We start from the raw sequence: 26,245 nt of genomic DNA, 5'->3' as shown, positions 1-26,245 counted from the left end.
GGGAACTGACCAATGTAAGAATAATACAGTTCACCTTAAAAAAAATAATATGTCAAAATGTTTTCACTTTGGAAACTTAATCTACACTCATATGATGAATAAGCATTACGGGGGAATTTGACACTTGTTTATTTCATGCCTTCCAGGTACAAAGCAAAGAAACAAATGGGAATTTACCAATCTACAGGGTGTGGCTGCCTCCTCAGTAGGCAAGGTGTTGATAGCAGACAGCAATAACCAGTGTGTTCAGGTAAGGGAACTGTCTGGAGAATGCCATCTCTAGCTTCATTTCATAGATCATTAATTAAACCCATGTTATTGACGCGACTCAAGACCATGTCTGAATCCCAAATAGCACCCTATTCCTTAGTGCACTGCTTTTGACCAAGGCCTGTTAAGCTAATGCTTTACTGTTAGAGCTAACAGAGGTCTCAAGGCAAGGTTACTTGTCACACAAATGTAGTTCAGCCAACTACCTCACTAAAATAATTTGGCTTCAAAAGATAACTAGCGGTCATATAATGGATTGCAATAATAGATTGAGTTTACATCTCAAAGTGGTTAACAATGTACAGTGGAATGTCTTATATTCGGATGATACCAGTTGTTCAGGGTAGGATCAACAAACACATTATGCTTCTTCTCATGGCCTGAGGGAAATATCTGAAGGAATTGTGGGATGCCGGTAGGCTGAGGACAATGACTCATCATCGCTATTGAACATAATCAGCTTGGTGAGAGCTGCACTTTGTCATCATCATGGAGACCAAACATCAGCTGTCCGTCCTCCCTTTAATGCATTTGAGTTGAACAGGGCTGAGAATATGTTCCATCAAATGAACATACAGGCACTTGTGTCTTGATTTTCTTTTGTAGATTTGCGATGTTGATCTGTGGATTTGCATGGCTTGAATACCAGATGAATAATAGAAATTGACAAAGGTTTTAATTAATTAATTTACTACAGCACACATTCATTTTGAGTGAGCACATAACATTTCTTATTTCATGTAATACAAGTTAGTGGGGCACGGCAATGGTGAGTGTACTAACCAGTATCAAGACTTTTGATACGGGTTTTTGATCGATCTGTAGGAGGCTTCCACCCTGTCTTCCCTATGTCAAGGCAATCGATCCATAACAGACTACTCTTTATTTCCACTCTTGCTGTCTCCAGTGGCTGGAACGAGCCGGCCTTGCTCGCTCGTCTTCTGGAGGGTTTCCGCGCAGAGGTAAAGGATGAGATTCCAGGTTCCTTCCAATTCCTTGAAACTCGCTATTCGCATTGAGCGACGGGTTGATCTTCTTCGTGGAAAGGAGCTCGCGCTCTCCGTCGCCTCCCTCTCCGCATCACTACCATCTTCCTCTGCCGGCTCGGGTGCTGAGTCCATGCAGCTGGGAGGTATCCGCATCTCGACTGAGGAGAGGGAACGGAGAATCACCAACCGCCTCTGTCTCTATTGCGGTTCCGCTGGTCATTTTGTCACTTCATGTCCAGTAAAAGGCCAGAGCTCGTCAGTAAGCGGAGGGCTACTGGTGAGCGCTACTACTCCTGTCTCTCCTTCAAGATCCTGCACTACCTTGTCGGTCCATCTACGCTGGACCGGTTCGTCAGCTTCCTGCAGTGCCTTAATAGACTCTGGGGCGGAGGGCTGTTTTATGGACGAGACCTGGGCTCGGGAACATGACATTCCTCTCAGACAGTTAAAGGAGCCCACGGCCTTGTTCGCCCTGGATGGTAGTCCTCTCCCCAGGATTCAGCGTGAGACGCTACCTTTAACCCTCACTGTTTCTGGTAATCATAGTGAAACCATTTCTTTTTTAATTTTTCGTTCACCTTTTACACCTGTTGTTTTGGGCCATCCCTGGCTAGTTTGTCATAATCCTTCCATTAATTGGTCTAGTAATTCTATCCTCTCCTGGAACGTCTCTTGTCATGTGAAATGTTTAATGTCTGCTATCCCTCCTGTTTCCTCTGTCTCTTCTTCACAGGAGGAGCCTGGTGATTTGACAGGGGTGCCGGAGGAATATCACGATCTGCGCACGGTGTTCAGTCGGTCCAGGGCCACCTCTCTTCCTCCACACCGGTCGTATGATTGTAGTATTGATCTCCTTCCGGGAACCACCCCCCCCCGGGGTAGACTATACTCTCTGTCGGCTCCCGAACGTAAGGCTCTCGAAGATTATTTGTCTGTAGCTCTTGACGCCGGTACCATAGTCCCCTCCTCCTCTCCCGCCGGAGCGGGGTTTTTTTTTGTCAAGAAGAAGGACGGGTCTCTGCGCCCCTGCATAGATTATCGAGGGCTGAATGACATAACAGTGAAGAATCGTTATCCGCTTCCTCTTATGTCTTCAGCCTTCGAGATCCTGCAGGGAGCCAGGTTTTTCACTAAGTTGGACCTTCGTAACGCTTACCATCTCGTGCGCATCAGGGAGGGGGACGAGTGGAAGACGGCGTTTAACACTCCGTTAGGGCACTTTGAATACCGGGTTCTTCCTTTCGGCCTCGCTAACGCTCCAGCTGTCTTTCAGGCATTAGTCAATGATGTCCTGAGAGACATGCTGAACATCTTTGTTTTCGTTTACCTTGACGATATCCTGATTTTTTCACCGTCACTCCAGATTCATGTTCAGCACGTTCGACGTGTCCTCCAGCGCCTTTTAGAGAATTGTCTTTTTGTGAAGGCTGAGAAGTGCACTTTTCATGCCTCCTCCGTCACATTTCTCGGTTCTGTTATTTCCGCTGAAGGCATTAAGATGGATCCCGCTAAGGTCCAAGCTGTCATTGATTGGCCCGTCCCTAAGTCACGCGTCGAGCTGCAGCGCTTTCTCGGCTTCGCGAACTTCTATCGTCGTTTCATCCGTAATTTCGGTCAGGTGGCAGCTCCTCTCACAGCCCTTACTTCTGTCAAGACGTGCTTTAAGTGGTCCGTTTCCGCCCAGGGAGCTTTTGATCTCCTCAAGAATCGTTTTACATCCGCTCCTATCCTTGTTACACCTGACGTCTCTAGACAGTTCGTTGTCGAGGTTGACGCGTCAGAGGTGGGAGTGGGAGCCATCCTTTCTCAGCGCTCCCTCTCTGACGACAAGGTCCACCCATGCGCGTATTTTTCTCATCGCCTGTCGCCGTCGGAACGTAACTATGATGTGGGTAACCGCGAACTGCTCGCCATCCGGTTAGCCCTAGGCGAATGGCGACAGTGGTTGGAGGGGGCGACCGTTCCTTTTGTCGTTTGGACTGACCATAGGAACCTTGAGTACATCCGTTCTGCCAAACGACTTAATGCGCGTCAGGCGCGTTGGGCGCTGTTTTTCGCTCGTTTCGAGTTCGTGATTTCTTATCGTCCGGGCTCTAAGAACACCAAGCCTGATGCTTTGTCTCGTCTCTTCAGTTCTTCAGTAGCCTCCACTGACCCCGAGGGGATTCTCCCTGAGGGGCGTGTTGTCGGGTTGACTGTCTGGGGAATTGAGAGGCAGGTAAAGCAAGCACTCACTCAAACTCCGTCGCCGCGCGCTTGTCCTAGGAACCTTCTTTTCGTTCCCGTTCCTACTCGTCTGGCCGTTCTTCAGTGGGCTCACTCTGCCAAGTTAGCCGGCCACCCTGGCGTTCGGGGTACGCTTGCTTCCATTCGCCAGCGTTTCTGGTGGCCCACCCGGGAGCATGACACGCGTCGTTTCGTGGCTGCTTGTTCGGTCTGCGCGCAGACTAAGTCCGGTAACTCTCCTCCTGCCGGCCGTCTCAGGCCGCTTCCTATTCCCTCTCGACCGTGGTCTCACATCGCCTTAGATTTTGTCACCGGACTGCCTTCGTCAGCGGGGAAGACTGTTATTCTTACGGTTGTCGATAGGTTCTCTAAGGCGGCTCATTTCATTCCCCTTGCTAAGCTTCCTTCTGCTAAAGAGACGGCACAAATCATCATCGAGAATGTTTTCAGAATTCATGGCCTTCCGTCAGACGTCGTTTCGGACAGAGGTCCGCAATTCACGTCTCAATTTTGGAGGGAGTTTTGCCGTTTGATTGGGGCTTCCGTCAGTCTCTCTTCCGGCTTTCACCCCCAGTCTAACGGTCAAGCAGAACGGGCCAATCAGACTATTGGTCGCATCTTACGCAGTCTTTCTTTTCGCAACCCTGCGTCTTGGTCAGAACAGCTCCCCTGGGCAGAATACGCCCACAACTCGCTTCCTTCGTCTGCGACCGGGCTATCTCCTTTTCAGAGTAGCCTCGGGTACCAGCCTCCGTTGTTCTCATCTCAGTTCGCCGAGTCCAGCGTCCCCTCCGCTCAGGCTTTTGTCCAACGTTGCGAGCGCACCTGGAAGAGGGTCAGGTCTGCACTTTGCCGTTATAGGGCGCAGACTGTGAGAGCTGCTAATAAGCGTAGAACTAAGAGCCCTAGATATTGTCGCGGTCAGAGAGTTTGGCTCTCCACTCAGAACCTTCCCCTTAAGACGGCTTCTCGCAAGTTGACCCCGCGGTTCATTGGTCCATTCCGTATCTCTCAGGTCATTAATCCTGTCGCAGTGCGACTTCTTCTTCCGCGATATCTTCGTCGCGTCCACCCGGTCTTCCATGTCTCCTGTGTTAAGCCCGTTCTTCGCGCCCCCGCTCGTCTTCCCCCCCCCCCCCCCCCCCATCCTTGTCGAGGGCGCACCTATCTACAGGGTCCGTAAAATCTTGGACATGCGTCCTCGGGGCCGTGGTCATCAGTACCTAGTTGACTGGGAGGGGTACGGTCCTGAGGAGAGGAGTTGGGTTCCCTCTCGGGACGTGCTGGACCGTGCGCTGATTGATGATTTCCTCCGTTGCCGCCAGGTTTCCTCCTCGAGTGCGCCAGGAGGCGCTCGGTGAGTGGGGGGGTACTGTCATGTACTGTCATGTTGTCTTGTCTCTGTCCTTTCCCTTCACCCTGTCTCCCTCTGCTGGTCGTGTTAGGTTACCTTTTCTCCCCCGCTTTCCCCCAGCTGTCCCTTGTCTCCTCTAACTACCCATTCACCCCGTTCCCCACCTGTTCCCTTTTTCCCTCTGATTAGGTCCCTATATCTCTCTCTGTTTCTGCTCCTGTCCTTGTCGGATTCTTGTTTGTTTGTGTCATTCATGCCTGAACCAGACTGTCGTCATGTTTGCTGTAACCTTGTCCTGTCCTGTCGGAATCTGCCGGTCCATCTGAGCCTACCTATGTTTGGTAATTAAAGAAGCTCTGTTTAAGTTGATTCGCTTTTGGGTCCTCATTCACGCACCGTAACAAGTTAGGCATGGTAAAATACTTTTCTACTGTAGTTACTCTTTCATTCTAATATTTTATCCCATTTACAGTACCAGTTAAAAGTTGAGACACACCTTCTCATTGCAGGGTTTTTCTTTATTTTTTACTATTTTAAAAATTGTAGAATAATAGTGAAGACATCAAAACTATGAAATAACACATGGAATCATGTAGTAACCAAAAACAATGTTAAACAAATCAAAATATATTTGAGATTCTTCAAAGTAGCCACCCTTTGCCTTAATGACAGCTTTGCACACACTTGGCATTCTCTCAACCAGCTTCTTGAGGTAGTCCCCTGGAAATCATTTAATAATTAACAGGTGTGCCTTGTTAAAGTTAATTTGTGAAATTTCTTTCCTTAATGCGTTTGAGCCAATCAGTTTTGTTGTACGGATGGTATACAGAAGATAGCCCTATTTGGTAAAAGACCAAGTCCATATTATGGCAAGAACAGCTCAAATAAGCAAAGAGAAACGACAGTCCGTCATTACTTTAAGACATGAAGGTCAGTCAATGCGGAAAATGTCAAGAACTTTGAACGTTTCTTCAAGTGCAATCACAAAAACCATTAAGCGCTATGATGAAACTGGCTCTCATGAGGACCGCCACAGGAAAGAAAGACCCAGAGTTACTTCTGCTGGCAGGAAGCTTGGCCCGGTGATGTACTGGGCCGTACGCACTACCCTCTGTAGTTCCTTGCAGTCGGAGGCCGAGCAGTTGTTATACCAGACAGTGATGAACCGCATCAGGATGCTCTCGATGGTGCAGCTATAAAATCTTTTGAGGATCTGAGGACCCATGCCAAGTCTTTTCAGTCTCCTGAGGGGGAATAGGTTTTGTCGTGCCCTCTCCTCGACTGTCTTGGTGTGCTTGGACCATGTTAGTTTGTTGGTGATGTGGACACCAAGGAACTTGACGCTCTCAACCTGCTCCACTACAGCCCCGTCGACGAGAATGGGGGCATGCTCGGTCCTCTTTTTCCTGCAGTCCACAATCATCTCCTCTGTCTTGATCATGTTGAGGGAGAGATTGTTGTCCTTGCACCACACGGTCAGGGCTCTGACCTCCACCCCAACAGTCTGTCGGTGATCAGGCTACCACTGTTGTGTTATCGGCAGACTTAATGATAGTATTGGATTCATGCCTGGCTGTGCAGTCATGCGTGAACAGGGAGTACGGGAAGGGGCTGAGCACGCACCCCTAAGGGGAGCCCGTGTTGAGGATCAGCGTGGCGGATGTGCTGTTACAGTGGGGCAAAAAAGTATTTAGTCAGCCACCAATGTGCAAGTTCTCCCACTTAAAAAGATGAGAGAGGCCTGTAATTTTCATCAAAGGTACACTTCAACTGTGAGAGACAAAATGAGAAAATAAAATCCAGAAAATCACATTGTAGGATTTTTTATGAATTTATTTACAAATTAAGGTGGAAAATAAGTATTTGGTCACCTACAAACAAGCAAGATTTCTGGCTCTCACAGACCTGTAACTTCTTCTTTAAGAGACTCCTCTGTCCTCCACTCGTTACCTGTATTAATGGCACCTGTTTGAACTTGTTATCAGTATAAAAGACACCTGTCCACAACCTCAAACAGTCACACTCCAAACTCCACTAATGCCAAGACCAAAGAGCTGTCAAAGGACACCAGAAACAAAATTGTAGACCTGTTACGACAGAACCTGGGCGCGAACCCAGGGTCTCTGGTGGCACAGCTGGCGCTGCAGGACAGCGCCCTTAACCACTGCGCCACCCGGGAGGCCATGACCAGCCTTTCAAAGCATTTCATGGCTACAGACGTCAGTGTTACGGGTTGTTAGTCATTTAGGCAGGTTTTTGGGCACAGGGACTATGGTGGTCTGCTTGAAACATGTTGGTATTACAGACTCAGACAGGGATAGGTTGAAAATGTCAATGAAGACACTCCAGTTGGTCAGCGCATGCTCGGAGTACACGTCCTGGTAATCCGTCTGACCCTGCGGCCTTGTGAATGTTGACCTGTTTAAAGGTCTTACTCACATTGGCTGCGGAGAGCGTGATCACACAGTCGCCCGGAACAGCTGATGCGCTCATGCATGTTTCAGTGTTACTTGCCTCAAAGCGAGCATAGAAGTTATTTAGCTTGTCTGGTAGGCTCGTGTCACTGGGCAGCTCTCGGCTGTGCTTCCCTTTGTAGTCTGTAATAGTTTGCAGTGGTTCACCGATGGTTCATCGGAGGGCATAGTGGGATTTCCTATAAGCTTCCGGCTTAGAGTCCCGCTCCTTGAAAGCGGCAGCTCTACTCATTAGCTCAGTGCGAATGTTTCCTGTAATCCATGGCTTCTGGTTGGGGTATGTACGTACAGTCACTGTGGGGACGACGTCATTGATGCACTTATTGATGAAGCCAGTGACTGATGTGGTGTACTCCTCAATGCCAATGGAAGAATCCCGGAACATATTCTAGTCTGTGCTGGCAAAACAGTCCTGTAGTTTAGCATCTGCTTCATCTGGCCTCTTAAAAAAAAATGTATAGACCAAGTCACTGGAGCTTCCTGTTTAAATTTTTGCTTCTCAGCAGGAATCGGGAGGATAGAATTATGGTCAGATTTGCCAAATGGAGGGTGAGGGAGAGCTTTGTACGCATCTCTGTGTGTGGAGTAAAGGTGGTCTCGAGTTTTTTCCCCTCTGGTTGCACATTTAACATGCTGATAGAAATGAGGTAAAACTGATTTAAGTTTCCCTGCATTAAAGTCTCCGGCTACTAGGAGCGTCACCTCTGGATGAGCGTTTTCCTTTTTGCTTATGGCGGTATACAGCTCATTGAGTGCAGTTTTAGTGCCAGCATCGGTCTGTGGTGGTATGTAGACAGCTATGAAAATACAGATAAAAACTCTTGGTAGATAGTGTGGTCTACAGCTTATCATGAGATACTCTACCTCAGGCGAGCAAACCTAGAGACTTCCTTAGCACCGGCTGTTGTTTACAAATATGCATAGGCCCCTGCCCCTTGTCTTAACAGAGGCTGCTGTTCTATCCTGCCAATACAGTGTATAACCCACCAGTTGTATTTTATTAATGTCGTCGTTCAGCCACGACTCGGTGAAACCTAAGATATTTGTTTTTAATGTCCCGTTGGTAGGATGTACGTGCTTTCAGTTTGTACCGTTTATTTTCCAGCGATTGAACGTTAGCTAACAGTACGGATAGCAAAGGCAGATTAGCCAATCGTCGCCTGATCCTATTTCCCAGAAATCTCAGTTTCTTTCTCCAGCGAATGACGGGGATGAGGGCGAGGGTGTTGAGTATATCCTTCCCGTCCGACTTATTAAATAAAAATTATTCGTTCAATTCGAGGTGAGTAATCGCTGTTCTGATGTCCAGAAGCTCTTTTTGGGCATAAGAGAGCAACATTATGTACAAAATAAATAAATAAAACACAATAGCTTGGTTGGTTAAGAGCCAATAAAATGGCAGCCATCCCCTTCGGCGCCATCACAACCAATGAGTGGTAGTTAGAATCTAGCTCAGGGCTGTTCAATTCCAGACCTGGAGGGCCAAAACATTTTTTTTTTCTACCTGGTAGTTAATTGCACTCACTTAGTGTCCCAGGTTTGAATTAGTCCCAAATGAGAGGATGAAAAACATAAGTGTTTTGGCCCTCCAGGAACGGAATTGAACAGCCCTGCATCTAGCTCATCTCTTTGAAGTCGTTCTGCCTTGACTTAGTCCCAGTGATATCTTTTGACTGTGAGTTCTCACCAGAGCTCTTTGAGGTGTGTCTGAAGAATAGTCTTCTGATATAGACTGGATGATAACAAGACTTGGTTAGGAGCTCTGACTGCTCAGATGGTTTGTATTGATTTGCTGTATATCATGGTACTTTTGCAAATTTGCAAGTATGGCAAACATACCAACTCTAAATTGGTATTAGGGCAATAACAATTCCAGTTCATAAAAATTGAAAAGTGTCATTTATCATATCAAAGAGGATTTTCTAATTATTTCCTTAAAGGACCATTCGGCATGATGGCACTGACAGAGACGGTCGCCTCGCTTTGAGTTCTTAGGAAACTATGCAGTATTTTGTTTTTGTATGTATTGTTTATTTCATTGTTACCCCAGGACATCTTAAGTCTTATTACATACAGCTGGGAAGAACTATTGGATTTAAGAGCAACGTCAACTTACCAACATTATGACCAGGAATACGACTTTCCCGAAGCGGACCCTCTGTTCAGACCACCACCCAGGACAATGGATCTAATTCCAGTAGTCGACCCAAAACAGCGGAAGGGGCAGACGAAGCGACTACCTGGTCAGGCTCCGTAGACGAGCACATCGCCCAACTCTCCTGAGTATACTACTAGCCAATGTCCAGTCTTGACGACAAGGTAGATGAAGTTCGAGCAAGGGTTGCCTTCCAGAGAGACATCTGAGATTGTAACATTCTCTGTTTCACGGAAATATGTCTCTCTCGGGATATGATGGCGGGAATCGGTTCAGCTACCGGGCTTCTCCATGTATTGCGCCGACAGAGATAAACACCTCTCTGGGAAGAGGAAAGGAGGGGTGTATAATTCATGATTAACGACTCATGGTGTAATCTTAACAACATACAGGAACTCAACTCCTTCTGCTCACTGACCTAGAATTCCATACAATCAAATTCCGTCCATTTTACCTCCCAAGAGAATTCTCGTCAGTTATAGTCACAGCTGTGTACATTCCCCCTCAAGCAGACACTAAGATGGCCATCAAGGAACTTCACTCAACAATATGCAAACTGGAAACCATATATCCTGAGGCTGCATTTATTGTAGCTGGGGATTTTAATAACAAAGCAAATTTGATAACAAGGCTACTTAAATTCTACCAGCATATTGATTGTGCTACACATGCGCAATACCCTCAACCACTGCTACTCTAACTTCCACGATGCATACAAAGCCCTCCCCCGTCCTCCCTTTGGAAAATCCGACCACGACGCCATCTTGCTCCTACCGTCTCATAGGCAGAAACTCAAACAGGATGAACCAGTGACGAGAAACATCCAAAGCTGGTCCGACCAATCGGAAGCCACGCTTCAAGATTGTTTTGATCACACATACTGGAATATGTTCCGGACAGCCTCAGAGAACAACATCGACCTATATGCTGACTCTGTAAGTGTGTTTATAAAGAAGTGAATTGGAGATGTTGTACCCACTGTGACTATTAAGACCTACTCTAACCAGAAACTGTGGATGGATGGCAGCATTTGCCAAAACTGAAAGCGCGATCCCATGCCACGATTTAACCATGGAAAAAGGTCTGGGAATATGACTGAATATAAACAGTGTAGTTATTCCCTACACAAAGCAATCAAACAAGCAAAATGCTACTATAGGGACAAGGTGGAGCCGCAATTCAACGGCTCAGACCGTATGTGGCAGGGTCTACAGGAAATCACGGACTACAAAAAGAAATCCAGCCACATCACGGACACCAACGTCACACTTCCAGACAAACTAAACACCTTCTTTGCCCGCTTTGAGGATAATACATTGCCACCGTTGCGGCCCGCTAACAAGGACTGCGGAAGGCCAAAAAGATCATCAAGGACATCAACCACCCGAGCCACTGCCTGTTCCAAACGCTACCATCCAGAAGGCGAGGTCAGTACAGGTGCATCAAAGCTGGGACTGAGAGGCTGAAAAACAGCTTCTATCTCAAGGCCTAAACAGCAACCACTAACTCAGAGAGACCGCTGCCTACATTGGGTCTCAATCACTGCCGCTTGAATAAATGGTTCACTAGTCACTTCATACAATGCACTCTAAATAATGCCACTTTCATAATGTTTACATCTTACATTATTAATATCACATGTATATACTGTATTTTATACCATCTATTGCACCTTGCCTATGCCGCTCGGCCATCGCTCATCCATATACTTACATGTACATATTCTCATTCACCCTTTTATATTTGTGTGTAGTTGTTGAGGAATTGTTAGATTACTTGTTAGATATTACTGCACTGTCGGAACAAGAAGCACAAGCATTTCACTACACTCGCATTAACATTTGCTAACCATGTGTATGTGACAAATAAAATTTGATTTGAATAAAAAAGAGCCCTGACTATCCATTGATTTAAGTTTTATATTTCAAAGCATTTTGACAATCAGATCATCTTCAGTCATGTGATTCGGCCCTGTGTTTCTTTCGCAGATTTTCTCTAACGACGGTCTGTTCAAGAGCCGCTTTGGGGTGCGTGGACGGTCTCCAGGGCAACTGCAGCGGCCCACAGGAGTGGCGGTCCACCCCAGCCGACTACAACAACAAGTGGGTTAGCATCTTCTCCAGTGATGGGAAGTTCAAGGTGAGTTCAAAGTTTATACAATGCTGTCATTTATCCTGGAATCCACATTAGATATCGCTCTGTTCCACCGTACTGATTCAGTCTGGACCTGCCTTCATTGAAATCCGTTATGCTGCTTTCTAGCTGCCCCAATTGTCGGTCCGAGTGCCTCTCTGTTGGAGCAGGTCCAGACTTCATCATTTACGTGAAAATATATTGAAATGGAGGGCTATTCAGTTTGGATTCCAGTCTTTTCCGTCATATCAACTAATAACTGCTGTCAGAATTGCTTTATCCTAAGTGATGCTTTGGATGGCTGATGCTTACTGATAATGGATAGCTCAATGTGGGTATGTTTTCTGACTTAATTAGTCTTTTTCTACCCAGCAGCACCTGGAAAATATGTTCCCATGCCACTATGAGACTTTGACGTTAGCCTGAAACATTAACTTGCGAGAACCTGTTTGTTATTTCTTTATATAAAATCACCAACAGCAATACTGGGGTATTATCCCACTGTCCTTCTGTAGAAAAGGCCCATGGAGTTGGTGGAATACTCCTTTAATTCATTGCCATTTACTCAGCTGGACCAGGGGCGCTCTAATTAGGTCAGGTGGAAATGTCCGACAGATCTCAACTCCATAAAAGGAGGAAATTGCCATCGCCTGATCTCGCTGCTTTCTCTTCCTTAACTCCATCTGATCCAGAAGTTCTGTGCGTCCATGAATCCACGTAAGTCCACCGACTATGTTACCTTTCATCTGAATTATCTGTGGCGATCGGGAGAGTGGGCCATTCAGTTATTGTTTATAGGTTTTACCGCGGAGCGCACGCTTCAAACATATTGTGTAATGTGAATTGTCAATGATCACGGCCCTACGGATCCTCATAGGCCAATTATGCAATCGATATGGTTCATATGTATTGAAACGAATTATATGTACACATGAAGACAATTGAAAGAGTGAAATGAGAAACGTCATTGTTTGCTAACTGATTGACTTTGATGGGGATTATAGATTGTATAACTGATAAATAGTTACGAGCCTAAATGACTCGCGGATGATTACTATTGACTTAATGAACTGAACTGTTGACCTCCCTAACTTGTGTTAATAATGAATGATATGATTTGATCTTTGATTATGAATCTGATTGGATACATGTTATTTGTTTCCTTTGTGATGCAGCACAGACTACTCAGTAAATATACCACTTTATGGTTAAAGGAATTCCTGCCTCAGTCTCATCCATTCCTCTGTCACCTGACACGTGACCACCTGTTCACCTTCACTGTCAGTCATCCTACCTGTCCAGCTACTCACACAGATTCCACTAATCTTTCACCTTCTATCTCAGAATAAGATTGGCTCGTGCAAGCTGTTGGGCCCCAAAGGCGTGTCGGTGGACAGGAACGGCCACGTCATCATCGTGGACAACAAGGCGTGTTGCGTCTTCATCTTCCAGCCCAACGGAAAGCTGGTCACCAAGTTTGGTAACCGTGGAAACGGCGACTGGCAGTTTGCAGTTACACTCAATGGTAATGGTGTTGCACTCCCCTCTCAGCTCCCTCTCTTATGCTCTCACCAAATGCATGCGGAATGAGGACTCCCCCAGGCGAGTGACCTTTAGAACGTGACCGTGACCTTTGACCTTTTATTTGATCAAGGGGGACTTCCCTTATGCTCTTCCTACTGTCTCGAAGCCAATTGCTTTTGTCAGTCATGTGTGTTTGTGTGTGTGTGTGTTTCAATTCAATGTTTCAATTTTAAATTAACCTTATCTTAAAGGGGCAATCAGCAGTTGTGACATCCATTTTTGTACTTAATGATATGTACCCATTGATTCCTGAAGAATGTAACTTTTGCCTCATCAGCTTACTTCAACAGATATACCCAATCAGAACCCAAAATATAGCTTGTTTAACTCCAATGTTTGTAACCACAGTAAATGTAAACAAACACTGTATAGCCTCAAAACATGATTAAAACTATACATATTGAATTTGAGTGGTTACATTTCTTCTGCTGCATCCCCCCCTTTTTACAGAAACAGTGGTGGGGAGTACGCTTTGTCATTGTTTCAACTGCTGATTGCTGCTTTAAAAAGGTATGGGTTAACCTTACCTAGACGTGAAAGAGTCCACTGGATCACTTGTCACTTTATACAATGCACTCTAAATAATGCCACTTTCATAATGTTTACCTATCTTACATTACTCATATCACATGAATATACTGTATTTTATACCATCTATTGCACATTGCCTATGTAGGGTTGCACATTTTGGGGAATATTCAGAGGTGGAATCATTCCGTGGGAATTAACGGGAATATATGCAAATGAATATAAATACCATTTAAATATAGATGTTTTTGCATTGGATATATTTACCATATCATATGGAGAAACTGAAAGGGAATATTGAATGATCCCAAATGATCCATCGCATCTCCCAAAAACGTTTTCAACATACATCTGTAAAATGATAGTCTAGCTTTGGTTGTCTTCCTCTCAGGCTTCCATGTCTTCGCCCTGGACCTCCTCAATGTCCACTTCTGAACATCAGACTCTGAGGCCTCATCTTCACTGTCACTTTCCAACCTTGTGGATGATGGCTCGTTGTCAGGCTCAAATTTGCCCGGATGGCCGTCCATTTTTCAACCCTTGTATTGGTCAGCCTATTGCGTGCTTTTGTGTGCGTGTTCCCAAACAAGGACCAGTTGCAATCTAAGGTGGCTGATGTTGGTGGGTTTGGAGGATGATGGAGGCAACAGGGGAAAGAGCCTGAGATCCACAAAGTCCCTTCCACCAGGTGGCTGATGAGATGTGTTGGCATCTCCAACCCAAAGCCCTTGCTTGGAAGTGTACTTCGCAAGACTGCCAAGAACCGAGACACGGTAGTGATGACACCATAGGCCTTGTTGATCTCTGCACCAGACAGGATTCTATTGTCAGCATACTTGGGGTTCAACATGTACGCTGCGGCATGTATGGGCTTCAAGCAGACGTCTTCACGCTTTTTGATGTATTTCAGAACTGCAGTTTCCTCTGCTTGGAGCAACAATGAAGTGGGCATGGCAGTACGGACTTATTTTTGTACATCTGCAAACAGAGTCTGAACATCACAATAGATGGCATTGTTTCCCTCAATCAGTGCAATGGCTACTGCTATAGGTTTCAGGAGTTTCAGGCTGCTTTACCGCTCTCTCCCAAAATACATCATCCAGGAGGATCCTCTTGATTGGGCTGTCCATATCGGCAGACTGTGATATGGCCATTGCTTGGAGAGACTCCTTCACCTCCAGGAGACTGTCAAACATGATGACAACACCACCCCAACAGGTGTTGCCAGACAGCTTCAATGTGGTGCTCTTATTCTTCTCACTTTGCTTGGTGAGGTAGATTGCTGCTTTAACTTGATGACCCTTCACATTTCCATGGCTCTTGTAGTGTATCCATTGTTTTCAGTGCCATGATGTCCTTGAGGAGCAGATTCAATGCATGTGCAGCACAGCCAATTGGTGTGATGTGAAGGTAGGACTACTCCACTTGAGACCAAGCAGCCTTCATGTTTGCAGCATTGTCTGTCACCAGTGCAAATACCTTCTGTGGTCCGAGGTCATTGACTGCCTTCAGCTGATCTGCAATGTAGAGACCGGTGTGTCTGTTGTCCCTTGTGCCTGTGCTCTTCAAGAATACTGGTTGAGGGGTGGAGATTATGTAGTTATTTATTCCTTGTCCACGAATATTTGACCACCCATCAGAGATGATTGCAATACAGTCTGCTTTCTCTATGATTTGCTTGACCTTCACTTGAACTCTGTTGAACTGCATCCAGAAATTGAGTAGATAAAGCATGTCTGGTTGGAGGGGTGTATCATTGTTGCATTCTTTACATATGATTTGGCACAGTATTTGCAAATGTACACAGCTTTTACTTCTACATTAGCTGCAGTGAATTGTCTCCACACATCAGATGGTGCCTGTGGCATTTTCCTGTAAAGATTAGAAACAAATGAGTAAAAAAATAACAAAATACAATTCCATGTACAGATAAATAGTTAAGCAGTTAGAATATACAACTCCTTTGTAAGGTAAATGTTTTCAAATTAAACATGTATGGAAACAGGTGAATTGACAGTCCTCAGTTAGCAGGCTCAAGCAAGCTAAAACCCACATGGTAGCAAAAACTAACATGCAGAAATTGTTAAGTTGGAAATTATTTAAACACACTTTGCTGTAGGCTACTATTTACTAGTTAACAAAAAATCATGTATGTCATAAAATATATTCACCCCGCCCAGTATTGTAATCAAAACTTACCAGAAAGCATGTAGTCCTTGGCTCATACAGTGTAGTAGTTAGTGTGGGTTCAATAGCATCTCATTAGTGTGCAAGATCTTAAGAATCAGCTGTACATGTGTACTGTGCATGCAGAGGGTTGCAATTCCATTGAATAGTTTAACCAAAATATGCCACAAGACCTAGAATTGCCTGCCTTGTGTATCCCACAAAAAAAGCTAACTTAAAAAAAAAATGAAAAAAAAATGTAAGCAAAATTCCCAAAAGTTTACCAGAAAGTTTACAACCCTTTGCAACCCTACTTCCATGTACATATTCTGATTCACCCCTTTAGATTTGTATGTATTAGGTAGTTGTTGGGGAATTGTTAGATTACTTGTTAGATATTAGAAGCTCAAGCATTTCGCTACACATTACCATCTGCTAACCATGTGTATGTGACAAATAAAATGTGATTTGATGTTTTTTTTTTTAAAGAAATGCTTTATTGAAGTTGCTTCATTTGTTTTCTTCTCCTGATGTAATTGTCCTATATAATGTACTATTCTTAATTCACATGACAAATTTAAATGTCGAAATATTGTCCACTTGAAATCCAATCATTTGTATTTAACTTAGTGGCAGCCATGAAATACCCATTTGGAGCAGCAGGCTGGTTGGAGATGATCACCAGGTTAGGGTTGGTCCTCTCCTTGTAGCGGTCCATCCTCTCCTTGTTTTGGTTCGTGAGGAACTTGACACGCTGAGCCTTGTGCTGGGGCCACATATATTGGCTTGGTGTCCACAAATGACCTCTGCCTTGCTAGCACACATGGCCACCCTACTGCAGCATCTTACCAGTCTGCCCCATGCAAAAAGTGAACTATTCTGTGGCGCAAGTGGGGACACTTTAGGCTGAAGAGTAAGCGCTACACTGTGCTACACTAGCAGCATTCCGTTTAATTTTGTTATAGCTCTTTCAGAAGTCTCCTTGGACGAAGGCATAGCCTTTAGACTGCCTATTCTCGTCACAAACCAGCTTACTGGACACAATGTCTGAAGGCAGATGGTCTTGTCCAGGTTCTTCACAAAAGTATTCCCTCTCTGCTCTTTCTCAAGGATGGGTCACGCTGAGACCACATGATCCGCATAAGTTTTACATGGATGCTTTCAAAGTTGCTCGTGTCCAGGGCACGCTCTGTATTGGCTGGGCTAAGAAAGTTGACCTATGTGCTTGTCATTGAATAATGGGTGATTTGGTCCCTAACGACCTGGATAGAGTGTATACCCTGAAAGGCCTAAACTTGCAATACAAAACAGCGTCAGTAACCTCAAAATGAAGATCACCAATGGAAAGGGGAGGCCCTGGGGTTTCTGGGCCCATTGGGAGCCATGTATGACAGAGCATACATTCTTGTGTTGTCCACATTGGTTTGCTGGCAAATCCTGCTGCTGATGTAAAGCTTGGAGAAAAAAAAAGATATTGAAAAGTTTATGCTTTGGCTGTTGACTGATCGTTGCTCAAGATAACAATGACTGGAAAATGAAAGAATCTCAGGTTCTGGAAACCCCGGAATGTCCTCGTTTGTTATGTCATAACGTAAGTCATGTTTGATACTCCAAGTCGATATTCGCGCCATAAGGAATTCCCCTCAACCACGCCCACAAATTGGAGAAAATAAAAATGATTTCCCATTGACCCCCATTGTAAAAGAGCCAACTTCATAGATTGTTTTTGTTATACTGAAATAACAAAACATGCCGAAAAGCTGCATTGTTTTTCAATGTACCCCGGTAAAAAATCCCAACCCACGGCTTCCTGAGTCGCGCAGCAGTCTAAGGCACTGCATCGCAGAGTAGTCACTCCCGTCCCGGGTTCCATCCCAGGCTGTCGCAGCAGGCCCTGAGGGGTGTACATTCTGCCCATCGTCGTCTGGGTTAAGAGAGGGTTTGGCTGGCCGGGGATATCCTTATCCCATCGCGCTCTAGCGATTCCTTGTCGCGGGCTGGGTGCATGCACCTTGAATTCGGTCACCAGTTGTACTGCATTTCCTCTGACACATTGGTGTGGCTGGCTTCCGGGTTAAGCGAACAGTGTGTTAAGAAGCAATATGGCTTGGCAGAGTCTCGTTTTGGAGAACGCACGACTCTCGAACTTCGCCTCTTCCGAGTCCGTACGGGGTTGCGGTGATGGGACAAGATTGTAACTACCAATTGGATATCACAAAATTTGGGAGAAAAAGCGGTTTAAAAAAATCCCAACCTAAAGTAGGGAAATAGAACCTGCGAGAAGAGCCCTGTGGCTTCAGGCTATTCAGCGTGGGAGAGTGAAAAATGTGGTATCCCAGTGTCCAAGTAGGCTACACGTAGTTGTGTGTAGAAAACATTTAATCACAGGTATGACATTAAACTTATTTAGTCCGTTAGTAACTCCACTCACTACATGTAGCAGTGTAGTCCGTTTGTTTGTGTTGTTGGTCTTGGCTAGCAAACCTTTTACGGCTGCTGTCCCTGTACAGGGATCAACATCAGCGGAAATTTGTGACAACTAATAATACTCGATACAACTCAAACTTTCATTAAAACACATGCAGGGTACTCAATTAAAGCTACACTCGTTGTGAATCTAGCCAACATGTCAGATTTTTAAAATGCTTTTCGGTGAAAGCATGAGAAGCTATTATCTGATAGCATGCAACCCCCGAAATACCCAAAGGGGACGTAAACCAAAATAATTAGCATAGCCGGCGCTACACAAAACGCAGAAATAAAATATAAAACATTCATTACCTTTGACGAGCTTCTTTGTTGGCACTCGTATATGTCCCATAAACATCACAATTGGGTCTTTTTTTCGATTAAATCCATCCATGTATACCCAAAATGTCCATTTATGAAGCCCGTCTGATCCATGAAAAAGCACCGTTCCAAAACGCACCGTCATTTTTTTAAATTAAAAAAGTTACCTATAAACTTTGACAAAACACTTCAAACTACTTTTGTAATCCAACTTTAGGTATTAGTAAACGTTAATAATCGATCAAATTGATCACGGGGCGATCTGTATTCAATAGCAGCACGTTTTGAAATCATGGTCCACATTCTCTCTTTCATAACTTCCTCTGATGTACTCGACGACAGGAAGTGCCTATTCCTCATTTTACCAAGGATAAATTTTAATTTTATCAATTGACAGTACTGGCGACATCGTGTGGAAGCTGTAGGCATTGTAAACTGGGCCCTATATATTTTCCCTTGCCATAGACAATACAGAGACTGGCGGAGGGATATTTTTTGGGGGGTTTTTGTTTTCCTTGGGATTTTTCCTGCTAAACACGTTCTGTTATAGTCACAGACATGATTTAAACAGTTTTATAAACTTCAGAGTGTTTTCTATCCACACATACTAATCATATGCATATACTATATTCCTGGCATGAGTAGCAGGACGTTGAAATGTTGCGCGACTTTTAGCAAAAAGCTGCAAAAATTCGCAGCCTCTTTAACAGGATTTATTAATGTTCTTGTCGGTAGCTAGCTTGCACCATCATGAGGGAAGCCCTACAACATTACGTCTTTGTAAGTAGTCAGAACATTCAGGAGCTGGCAGTGTTGAAAAGTAATCTTTAGGCATGTTGTACTTTTCTTCCATGTAGTTTTGTAATTGCTAAAACAAGCAGACAACAAGAACATTGCGTTTGAAAAAGGTGTGAGCTGTGAGCCAATGGGGGTAACCACAGGTTGTTTTCCCCGCTGGAGGCCTTGATGTTCTAGTACCAACTGGGACTATCAAATATAATCTATACAATACTTTCTTTATTGCATCAAAATCAGAATTCATGATTTACATAATAAAATGTAAATTAAATAAAAAACAAATGAATAAAAAAAACGAACAAACAAAAAGCACTGTAGGCCTAAGCATACACGTAAATAGCAAATAACCTGTCAAAACATCCAATAGGGGAGAGTGGGGTAAATTGAGCCGGTACCCCCGGTATATAGCCTCGCTATTGTTATTTTACTGATCCTCTTTCATTGTTACTTTATTAGTTTTTTTTGTTGTATTTTTCTTAAAACTGCATTGTTGCTTAAGTGCTTGTAAGTCAGCATTTCACTTTAAGGTGAATTATTCGGCGCATGTGACAAATACAATTTGATTTGATTAGGTTTTTTATATTTATCATCATACCGACATATATTTCAGGATGTTGTGTATCCCTGGAAATAAACAGAATTAAAGTAAAGATTACAGTTTTGAAAAGTAGTCTCTTGGCACTTGTTGAGCCGCGGGATAGGGTAAGTTAAGTCGCCTACACATTTTCTCTACTGAATGAAACAGTGCCTTGCGAAAATATTAGGCCCCCTTGAACTTTGCGACCTTTTGCCACATTTCAGGCTTCAAACATAAAGATATAAAACTGTATTTTTTTTTGTGAAGAATCAACAAGTGGGACACAATCATGAAGTGGAACAACATTTATTGGATATTAACTTTTTTAACAAATCAAAAACTGAAAAATTGGGCGTGCAAAATTATTCAGCCCCTTTACTTTCAGTGCAGCAAACTCTCTCCAGAAGTTCAGTGAGGATTTCAAATCAATTTTTCAGGTTTTGATTTGTTAAAAAAGTTTTAAATATCCAATAAATGTCGTTCCACTTCATGATTGTGTCCCACTTGTTGTTGATTCTTCACAAAAAATACAGTTTTATATCTTTATGTTTGAAGCCTGAAATGTGGCAAAAGGTCGCAAAGTTCAAGGGGGCCGAATACTTTCGCAAGGCACTGTATGTGACCGACCGCCTTGATTCATTCAGTCTCATGTAGCAAAATGTAAATGTTTTATTTTTATATTGGATAAAAGCAGAGACAGAGCTTAAAAAAATGGAATATCATACACTACATTTGAGGAACAATGGGAAAGTAATTCTGCTTTTAATATTGATTGCCTTTGAATGTTTTTGTACACCCTTTGTCTACACCCATTCAGCATCGTTCATACCCTCTTAAGCTATAGCCCGACCCATCTCTTTAAGGGTTGAACCGAGCGTTCTGTTCTGTACTAACAGCAGTCAAGCACCCAAGCTAACTGGCTAACTTGCTAGCTACTTCAAAATGAGAGAACAGCTCACTGAACATTACTCGCCCTAGCAGAGCTGGTTAAAGCTGTTTTTATGTTATCCAGAGAGTTGGTGACTGCAACTGTTCTGTCAGATTGTTCATTCTTAAATTCAGAGCGTTTGGCTCTCGGAGCATTCAGAGCGCACACTGGCCGATGAGAAGGGTTGATCTGAGTGTTCGGACCTCACAACGGCAGTCAAGCATCCAAGCTAACTGGCTAACATTGTCAAGCTTGCTAGCCACTTCCAGACACAAATGAGAACACCCTACTCTGACCATTTTACTCGCCCTAGGAGAGCTGGTTAGGCTTTTTTCAACAATTAAACAGTACACTAACTTGAAATGAAAACGACTTTGTTAAAATTAGTAACATGTAATACATGAAAATTTAGCTAGCTAGACTATTTTACCTATTTTACATCATGGTTGGACACTTTTCTGTCACGGATGCCATGGTTGCTCATAGTTTGAAGATGTAATCCGGAGACAGGTGTTTTCTCCATCTCCTTAGGAATCATACTCTAATTCCACTGATTTCAAAACTCAGTCCTCCATAAAGTGGAGATCAACACTTATGCAGTTCTAAACAATATAATATATTGGGGCGGCAGCGTAGCCTAGTGGTTAGAGCGTTGGACTAGTAACCGAAAGGTTGCAAGAACGAATCGCCAGGGCTGACAAGGTACAAATCTGTTGTTCTGCCCCTGAACAAGGCAGTTAACCCACTGATCCTGGGCCATCATTGAAAATAAGAATTTGTTCTTAACTGACTTGCCTAGTAAAATAAAAAATAAAACGATTTTTAAAAGCCACATACCTACACATTCTAACCAGATCAAATAGACAGAAGCTTGCTATATATGGCAGACCAATCCAAACTAATCTCTCGGCATGTCCAGCCCACTCATTATCTTAGCCAATCATGGCTAGCAGGAAGGTTGCTAGCTTTTTCTGTGGCTAAACCAACTAGACTCGTCATTTTAACAATTGTATTTGTATTTACAGATGGCATACAAGTTTGTTATTAAGGAACATGAAAGTTCACATGTCCCAGAAGGCAAAAAAAAACGCATTTAGATAAAAGTTTTTAAAAATCCATTCAAATGGCTCCCGTGTGCAGCAGTGACTCGCAACATAGGCCTAGTTTCCTGAAATGGGTCACATATTACAATTACCTTTTTAAAACCATGTCTCTTTATTTCCCAAACACTATTCAACACAACTACGATCGCTTTTTTGTAAAATAATTTATACAAATTGTCACGAGTTCGACCGAGGGTGGCTCCCCTTCCTGTTCGGGTGGCGCTCGGTGTCGTCGAAGGCCTACTAGCTGCCACTGATTTTCTTTTCCTCCCCATCCTTCTATGTTTATTGTTAGCACCTGTATGTTAGTAATTAGTTGGCCTTTATTAGACCGCCGGCCCGCCTGTTTCTTTGTGCGGGATTAATTATTGTAATCTTCGTGTATGTAGTAGACAAACGTGTTTGTTCCTGGTCGTGTATTCTGCTGTACTGTTTTCGTCCCCCGTGTTTGGGGCATTTGTTTTTGAGCACCAAGTGTTTCGTGAGTGCATTAAATAGCACAGTAGTGAACTCTCTGTTTCCTGCGTCTGACTCCACACCCACGACACCCGGAGCGTTACACAAATAAAAAATGGGACCACTTTTTCCATATGGTTTCTTCCTTTACCGACTCCATGAAATGATAATCCTTCTTAAATATTTGGTCAAATTATGAATGTTGTTTATGGTTTCCTAGAAACAAGGGTGGCTCAACTTACCCCTTTTGCTCAATTTACCCCACTCTTTCCTATAGCTTTCCATTTCAGTTAAATACATGTCTTTTCATTTAAAATTGTGTTAATGATTGTAGTTTATTATATTTGTTTACAGTTTAAATAATAAAATACAAACAGTGGAATCAGTTTCTACATGTGTTTTGGCATGTCTTTCATAAACATATCACATCAAATGATACATTGTTTTAAAGCAAGCCATTTTCAACTTTGTCAGCAGTGTCTTTAGTAGTAGTTTTATTACATTTACATGTAGGCCGTGGTATGCCAGCTTAAAGCTGAATTATGTATACAGCACAAATGTAATTAAACAAGGAAACAAAAACAGTAAATCAGGAAGTCAGGATGGGAGCTGAAGCAGTTGGTCTTGATTGTATCTTGAGTGGTGGGAGGCAGCATCACAGGGATGTGGGTCAGGCCCAGACAGGTCCGGAGCAGTTTAGCAGCGCACCTCGACGTCCCCGATGTCCGCAGCCGTCCGTAGCGTAGCCGCTTTACTTTTGTAGCCATTCCTCCATACAAACAAGTAGCACCCACTTGGGTGAATCCCTGGCGCCAAAAAGCTCACTACTCATCAATAGTACCGAGTGGGCTATGACAATGCTCATGTCTCTGCCATCACCTCAAGCCATCTCTACTTTCCTCTGTTTTGTTGTTTACATTGCCCTAGTACATGCATTTAACCTTGCTCCTATCTCTCTGTTTGATCCAGGTCCTCACTTTGCAGCAGTCAACCATAACAATGAGATAATTGTTACAGACTTCCATAATCATTCTGTGAAGGTAAGACCATCTCATCAATTACAAATTATTTGTACCCTTGTGAAAAAAGTATGTATATTTTCCCATAAAATGTTTGTGTACCTTTCTGAAAAAAGGATGTGCACCTTTCTGAAAAAGGGATATAATAATGCATAATTTATTCAACTTCTATAGCGCTTTTCATGACACAAATTCTGAAAGGCCTTGAAAAAGCTGTAAGATAGTGTATACACTTATTACTATGAGATTATTAACGAAGCACCAGTCCAGTATTGTACTCAAGACCTGGTTCATGAGTTATTTTACCAATAACTCTAGAAGACTAACATTTTAACAATAGTAATTATTGGCTTATCTGAAGGTATGAATTCTCATGAGAATCAATTGGAGTTCTGTCATGACTCTCTATCTCTCTTGGGTGAGGATTATAGGTGCCAGATCAGCTCGGCACAGGGCTGACAGCCAGACACCCCCCCCCCCTTCTCTCTCTTCCACAAGAGTTTTATGACTTAACAACCAGATCGTAAATACCTGGCAGAAACCTTCACTTCTGCTCTGTAGTATTGAGTTAAAAATTCTTTGTGTGTAGAGAGAGACTCTGGCCTAAATACTTTAACATCAAAAGATTGGACATTGAAACAATATTTCTAACATAAATGTGGGAAATGGTCGAGAGGGACAATCATGTCAGATCAGTTATTGTTCTGTGATATCATTAAATAAACTGTAAGAGCTTTTACAATGTATATGTCAGAGTTAAATCTAAATGCTGTAAAACTTATATGATTAAATATGATCCTATCTGTGTGAAGCTGAAATGTGATTTTAAGCATTCTAAATGAGGATTGTTTTCATGTAAAGTTTTACCGTCAGGCATTATGCAAAAAGAATGGAAGGAACACTTTAAAAAAAACTCTTAATGAAATTTACATTGGACCAGTATACAGACGGTAAGCCGGACGTCACAAATGGTTTAAAACTACTATGTAATTCTGTGTGATTATTTAGTTAGTTATTAAATAAATAATTAAGCCAATTTGTGTATCACTGAGTCATCATGTAGACTAGGGTTCGTGCAAATTTAACGGATTATGCAACGTTCAAAATGAGACTGATATGAGGTAAAAATTATGAATGGGTGACTAAGATGATAATGATATATTCTGATATTCTTGAGTTAATTCGGGAAACGAAAACTCATTAAACTTTTTACGTGGTGCCCCAAGACTGCTAATGAGTTAATTGTTACATGATTATTTTATTCATCGTAATAATTAAACATAGTTAATTGATTTGATAAAATAATCATCGCATTAATGGTAGTCACGTCACGACAGTTCTTTACCAGAAAACCAAGACAAACACAATTTCTTTATACAATCAACATTTAATAATACTAATCCAAATATTTAAACATACTGAGAATGATCATGAAAAGGTAGGAAATAGATTTTTAAGACAACAAGTGAAGACCTTGAGATCCTGAACATTAAATGATGTTGTACTCTGTCAGTGATCAAATTCTGTTGTGGCTTCTTGATGGTTCAGGCTGCATGGAGGAGAACAAAGAAAGAAGATGGCTGTGTGTCCAGTCTTGCTGAATTGGGGTTCCTCCATCAGGTTGCTCCTTTGGTCCTGAGTTGGTGTCCTTATGCTTGTTGCTCTTCTCTGTTGGCTCCTTGCTTGAGTTGCAGACACTGTGCTCTAATTGTCTTCTCCTTCAAATCTGGCTTTCTGCCCTTGAGCAAGGCAGTTAACCCACTGTTCCCCGGGTGTCGAAGACGTGGATGTTGATTATGGCAGCCCCACGCACCTCTCCGATTCAGAGGGGTTGGGTTGAAGACTGTTAGCTTACGTGTACCGTTTAGGCTACGCTAACTCTTTTAAGTCTTGTGTTTTCTTCCGAGACTAACTCTTCTTCTAAGCCTATTTAGTGTGTGGGCACTTCCTTCCCAATGTCTGTACTTACAGGCATTATTCTCTAAAATATACTTTTCCCCTAAATGATCAGTTACCAGTTCTGGCTATTAAAGGCAAAGGTCCAGGAGCTATGGTCGGCCTGCTGGTGATGGAGGTCCAAAGAGAAGAGGGTAAGAGATAGGGGAGCAGAACTTTTATAGTCCTGCTAGGTCACATGGTATCACCCCTAGGTGTCGAGCCATTTGTACGACCCATTATCTTGGGGGGAGAAAATCTAAAGTTGGTTAAGCTCAATTCAACATTGTTTTATGCATTGTTCAACATATCAAAGGCATTTCCTCAGAAACCTTTTTGACTGTAGGCCATGGGGAAGAGGAAGAAGAGAAGGAGAATTGGTGATGTGATGTAGGTGGGAGGGAGGGACTATGATTGAGATCTCCGTGGATTGGAGGATGGAGATTTATTCGACTAGTTTCTGTCCCTGCCCTTAATGTGATATACAGAAGTAGTAAGGTGAAGTTGCCCCTAGATGCTGGTCTTGGGTCAGTTTAGCATTTTGCCCACCAATAGTTTAGGTTAGGATTGGTGGAGTGGAAGCTGATCCTAGATCTGAACTTAGGGGAAACTTCACCACATCCCTTTTGTTAAAATGTCCCTTGTTGGGACGATGAGAAATGATAACTGCGTATCATGGTTAGGTTGGACCAATTCTTCCTTTCGTTATTTATTGTTGTGACGTGGCACTTGATATAAAACTGGAAATGAAGGTTTATCA

At 43.3% G+C, this 26,245-nt stretch overlaps 1 pseudogene; it reads left to right on the top strand.

Annotated features, from left to right (window-relative positions):
• LOC139374434 (tripartite motif-containing protein 2-like) overlaps positions 1–25,651 on the top strand; it is a 44,287-nt pseudogene extending 18,636 nt beyond the window's left edge.
• The last annotated feature ends 594 nt before the right edge of the window (positions 25,652–26,245 follow it).

Source organism: Oncorhynchus clarkii, chromosome 19, assembly GCF_045791955.1.
Source record: "Oncorhynchus clarkii lewisi isolate Uvic-CL-2024 chromosome 19, UVic_Ocla_1.0, whole genome shotgun sequence".
Taxonomy (NCBI): Eukaryota; Metazoa; Chordata; class Actinopteri; order Salmoniformes; family Salmonidae; genus Oncorhynchus; species Oncorhynchus clarkii.
This window is presented reverse-complemented; position numbering and strand designations above follow the sequence as displayed.